The sequence below is a fragment of the Poecilia reticulata genome, chromosome 9 (genome assembly GCF_904066995.2).
Source record: "Poecilia reticulata chromosome 9, P_reticulata-male-v2, whole genome shotgun sequence".
Classification (NCBI taxonomy): Eukaryota; Metazoa; Chordata; class Actinopteri; order Cyprinodontiformes; family Poeciliidae; genus Poecilia; species Poecilia reticulata.
Genome location: NC_088838.1, coordinates 34,817,364 through 34,823,669, shown reverse-complemented (window position 1 = coordinate 34,823,669; position 6,306 = coordinate 34,817,364).

Sequence of the window (6,306 nt, the reverse complement as noted above, 5' to 3'; positions counted from 1 at the left end):
AAAAATCGGAGAAAATCTGAAAATCAACAGAAAATTCAGAATAAAACTAGATTATTTTTCACATCTAAACATAAAGTTTTAGCTTCATTTTTAGTTAAAGCAAGTTTTATTTGTTAGGTTTTACTTCCTGTTAGTTTATTCTGAGCTGTTTGGCTCAGGTCGCATTTTAAACGTCTCATTTAAAGCAGTGCAGGCGAGCAGCGCCCTCTGGCGGACTCTCTCTGAACGGTTTGTTACTTTCCTCTACCTGAACAGGTAGAATAGAGCTTCATATTAAACCGTCTCATATTTTATATATTTCTACCCATAAAGTCCTGAAAGGTTTTGGATTTAATTCCAGGTAGGAACCAGGTAAACCCTCAGACAGACCCACTGACTCCAGAACCAGAACCAGAACCATTTAGTCTCTCTGCTCCTCAGATCTGAAATAAACTCCCTGAAAACCTGAGACGTTCAGAAACTGTTGGTTCCTTTAAATAATATAGTATATAAATAATATTTATCACTTATTTAAAGTTAATTTGGTTTAAATATGCATTAAAATGTTTTTATGTGCTGATTATTTTTATTATCTGTCTTGTTTTTAATGTAATTTGTGTTTTTTGTGCAGGAACTTTAATAAATCCAACTGAGTCTTTACAAATATCTTTATTTTCCATGTTGATCCTTTGATTCAAATTTGATTTAAAAAAGAAACAAAGCAAACAAACATCAGAACTGAAAGTGGAATCGTACGTGAATGGGACCTTAACAGATTCAAGCGTCAGAGGATGATGGTGATATATTTACTTTCTTCCTGAGGAGGCGGCAGCAACACGGCTCCATCAGAAACCGTCTTGGACCCAATCATTGATTTCTGAACGAGGAAATCACTGACCGTGAACGGTTCGCTGTAACTCTGTGACGTTACAGCTTACCGTACCTCCAAACCACAGCTGTACTGTAAAGATGGCTGGTTATCAGTACAGTATGGAGATTCGCTTCACCGCCCGCCTGAACCGGACCTATGAAGACAGAGAGACCAGATCAGTCATCATGACTGGAACATGGAGTCCAGGTTGGAGAAGTTAGAGCCGAGGTGGAAAGATGTAAACCTTTGTCTCGTTCTTAAGCCTTTTCAAGCTAAACACAGGAAGGAAACTGAAAACTGCTAAAGTATAATTAGTAAAACTTTACCAGGCATCTGACACGGAGCTCCAGCTTCACCTCTGCTTTTCAATCCAGACTCTATAAATGGAACCAGTTGGAGTCATGCAGGATATTTCTGGTACATTTCAGGCCTTTTGGTTTAATATGTTCAGAAAGTTATAATTACCAAAGTATTTTCACCAGTGATCATTTACTTGTTGTGCACTGAACTTAATGAATCTCCTAAATCATGTTAAAATTAATGCAAACATCACAATTAGAGACAAATGGGAGAAAAGCTGCTTGTAGAAATGAACCAGAACAACATGGAGGCTTTTAGCAGCAGTAACTGGTACTGGAGGATAACTAACTAACTAACCAACTAACCAACTAACTAACTAACTAACTAACTAACTAACTAACTAACTAACTGCTGAGTCAGTTTGTTAGCCTGTTGTGCTTTCTAGTAGTTTGTAAACTTTTCTGTCTATATTATAAAAAAACTCCAAACTTATTAAATCAGATTTGATTTCATGAAGTTTTCAACCATTTCTGTGTTTTTAAACTGTCATTTGATGCTTTTATTAATTTGTTAGAAAAGATAAAATCATATTTTTGTTTCTTCCTGCAGAATAAAAAAAAAGATAAATTTATCTGACGTATCAAAAACAAATAAAACTGATTTTAAACTGCAGCATCATTTCTCCACACTAACCTGCTGCATGTCAGCCATATGTCTGCCTGACGTTCAGTATGTAATGTTTTATCAAGAACATGACGTTTTATTAACAATCATCTAATTTAAAGTTTATTCACATCCAGATGAATCATTGTGAGCCATTCTACGTATACGTTTACATTAATAAAGTTTATAAGCAATGAAAATATGACTGTTGTTTTGTTTCAAACCTACATGAATTAATTTTTAAATTGTATAAAATTACAGTTTCTAAGTGAACAGTGGAGACGACCAGATATGAAACGAGTCTAAAACTAAATAAAAACTAGAACATAGTTAAACTAGAGAAGAAATGAACAAAACTAGAATGACTGCTAAAGTAAAACAGAAACTAAACTGGTCTAATCAAAGTAACAGGATGATAAACAAACCTGCAACCAACCCAGGATCCAAACAGCCTGTTACCCAGAAGCCACTGCAGCTGCTGTGAACTAATCCATGTTCCTGGTTCTGGTCAGGACTCAGACAGCAGCAGCAGCTGGTTAATAAAAACCTGGTTAAACAGAAAACTCTATTCTGTCAATGTGATTAAAGTAACAGCTGCTGGATTATTGAAAGACTTTATTTGTTGTTAAAGTTGCATTAAATGCATTAATGTTGTTGTTTTGTGTTTAGATTCTTATTATTTTCTTTCTCCTCCAGCTTTCTGTGTATTTACTTCAAACTTCATGCTGGTTTCAGGCCTTTTGGTTTTAAACCCTTTGACTTTATTTCTGGTCTTTCACTGTTTATTTATAACTTCCCATAATTTCTTGCTCATTTCTTTCCCACAGCTGCTTTACCTGATCAGACTCACCTGGTTTCTGTTTCCTCCTCAGTACTGAAGCCACTGGTTTCCTTTGTTTCTCTCTGGTTTCTTCATTTGCACTCAGCCAATATTTTTTTAATCTGTTTATTTTATTTGTGTAATTATTTATTCTGAGGCGTTTAGATCAGGACTCTGTAAAGAGGCTTCAGCTTCATGCAGAGTTTTTATGACTGGGTGTAAAAAATTATCAAAACTCTTGTAGTTTCCCCACCTGCTGCTGTAAATGCTGAAAAAGTCATTATAATATGACATTTAAACATTTATGTATAAAGTTAAAGTGATTAAATAAATCCAGCCTCCATTAATTTCTTGGATTCAGTTTTTTACCCAAAATGTTCACAGCTCTTCTAACTTTTCCTTCTGCTGGGTGTGAACAAGTTTCCTCTCATCCTCGTTTTTCTGACCTTTTTAAAAACTTTAAAATAATAAAACGATCTTTGAAATCACCTGGTAATTTCCTCAGTTTCCCAGCAGAGGGCAGCAGCGTGTTTCTGTCATAACTTCAGGTTGTGAACTTTAGTCTTTATAAAACAGAACCAGCCTCACATCCCTCAGATTCATGGATTTATTTATAAATTAAACACATTCTGACACCTGAACATGGAAACTTTGTCTCAGGAAAACGAGGCTCAGCGATAGAACCTGATCTGGGTTCATGGTTCTGATCCGGTTCATTTAACTGAACCAGCAGCAGAAACCTGAAACCTGTGAATCGTTTTGTTTTTCACCTGCTGAAATTGAATCACTGCAATATTTAGTGAAACAAAGAACTGTAAAACATTTTCTGTTCAAAATGTTACATTTGATTTTCTTCCCTTTTCTCAGATCCAGGTTTGTCACAGTAACACGTTTAGCTGGACGATGAATCGTCTCTGAAGTTATTGTGATAAACGATAATATTGTTGTTTTGAGACCATTTTCCAGTAATATAATAGTAATAACATAATAATGCAAGAACACATTCTGATCAATAAACTTTAAAATCTAATGGAAATTTAAGACGTTTTAAATATCCCAAATAAATGAACAAAACAGCAGAAACAACAAATAAAATCTGAAGTCTCTGTAAACACACATCCTTCAAAATATGTAAATATCTAAAATAAAATAATAATAATAATAATAATAATAATAACAATAATAATAATAATAATAATAATAATAATAATAATAATGATGAAATCTCTGTGAATAAAAAATGTCTGGTTGAGACCAAAACACCAGAATGAAGACTTTATCACCTGTTTTACATAGAAAGAAAAATGGAAATGATTGATCTAGTTTTAATTTATCATGTGATTAATTGATTTATTGTTTTTTTTCTCGATTGGCCTAGTCAAAGTCAAGCGTTTAATAAATCAGTTAAATGCAGATTTGTGTTTGAGAATGTCTAATTTTGAGAAAAAGATTTTGGATATCTGAGTTTCTATCTAGGAAATGAAACAGGAAGCAAAAGAAGACGATCAGTAAAAGATGAATCTCTGTGTTTCCTGTTTGGCCATGAAGCTCTGAAGTGTCAGAAGCTTAAATTCCCCAATGAGCCGCAGGATCAGCAGGAAGAGGAAGGAAACTGATCAGCAGGAAGAGGAAGGAAACTGATCAGCAGGAAGAGGAAGGAAACTGATCAGCAGGAAGAGGAAGGAAACTGATCAGCAGGAAGAGGAAGGAAACTGATCAGCAGGAAGAGGAAGGAAACTGATCAGCAGGAAGAGGAAGGAAACTGATCAGCAGCAGGAAGAGGAAGGAAACTGATCAGCACCAGGAAGAGGAAGGAAACTGATCAGCAGCAGGAAGAGGAAAGAAACTGATCAGCTCCAGGAAGAGGAAGGAAACTGATCAGCAGCAGGAAGAGGAAGGAAACTGATCAGCAGCAGGAAGAGGAAGGAAACTGATCAGGAAGAGGAAGGAAACTGATCAGCAGGAAGAGGAAGGAAACTGATCAGCTCCAGGAAGAGGAAGGAAACTGATCAGGAAGAGGAAGGAAACTGATCAGCAGGAAGAGGAAGAAAACTGATCAGCACCAGGAAGAGGAAGGAAACTGATCAGCTCCAGGAAGAGGAAGGAAACTGATCAGCTCCAGGAAGAGGAAGGAAACTGATCAGCACCAGGAAGAGGAAGGAAACTGATCAGCTCCAGGAAGAGGAAGGAAACTGATCAGCAGGAAGAGGAAGGAAACTGATCAGCAGGAAGAGGAAGGAAACTGATCAGCAGGAAGAGGAAGGAAACTGATCAGCACCAGGAAGAGGAAGGAAACTGATCAGCTCCAGGAAGAGGAAGGAAACTGATCAGCAGGAAGAGGAAGGAAACTGATCAGCACCAGGAAGAGGAAGGAAACTGATCAGCAGGAAGAGGAAGGAAACTGATCAGCAGGAAGAGGAAGGAAACTGATCAGCAGGAAGAGGAAGGAAACTGATCAGCAGGAAGAGGAAGGAAACTGATCAGCAGGAAGAGGAAGGAAACTGATCAGCAGGAAGAGGAAGGAAACTGATCAGCAGCAGGAAGAGGAAGGAAACTGATCAGCAGGAAGAGGAAGGAAACTGATCAGCAGGAAGAGGAAGGAAACTGATCAGCAGCAGGAAGAGGAAGGAAACTGATCAGCAGGAAGAGGAAGGAAACTGATCAGCAGGAAGAGGAAGGAAACTGATCAGCTCCAGGAAGAGGAAGGAAACTGATCAGCTCCAGGAAGAGGAAGGAAACTGATCAGCAGGAAGAGGAAGGAAACTGATCAGCAGGAAGAGGAAGGAAACTGATCAGCAGCAGGAAGAGGAAGGAAACTGATCAGCAGGAAGAGGAAGGAAACTGATCAGCAGGAAGAGGAAGGAAACTGATCAGCAGGAAGAGGAAGGAAACTGATCAGCAGGAAGAGGAAGGAAACTGATCAGCAGGAAGAGGAAGGAAACTGATCAGCTCCAGGAAGAGGAAGGAAACTGATCAGCAGGAAGAGGAAGGAAACTGATCAGCTCCAGGAAGAGGAAGGAAACTGATCAGCAGGAAGAGGAAGGAAACTGATCAGCAGGAAGAGGAAGGAAACTGATCAGCACCAGGAAGAGGAAGGAAACTGATCAGCAGGAAGAGGAAGGAAACTGATCAGCAGGAAGAGGAAGGAAACTGATCAGCACCAGGAAGAGGAAGGAAACTGATCAGCAGGAAGAGGAAGGAAACTGATCAGCAGGAAGAGGAAGGAAACTGATCAGCAGCAGGAAGAGGAAGGAAACTGATCAGCTCCAGGAAGAGGAAGGAAACTGATCAGCAGGAAGAGGAAGGAAACTGATCAGCAGCAGGAAGAGGAAGGAAACTGATCAGCAGCAGGAAGAGGAAGGAAACTGATCAGCACCAGGAAGAGGAAGGAAACTGATCAGCAGGAAGAGGAAGGAAACTGATCAGCACCAGGAAGAGGAAGGAAACTGATCAGCACCAGGCCCTGTGTGAGGCGCAGCTGCACTGCATGGTGTTGATTTTATGTTTCTAACAGAAACATGATTGGATGTCCTATTGGGCCTTTTTGGCCTGTGGGACTCCAGAAGCAGCTGATGGGTACCGGCGGGCGAAGTGGCTCGGGTTGTCGCTGAGGCAAAAACTCGGGCGTGGGAGGAGTTTGGAGAGGCCATGGAGACAGACTTCCGTACGGCTT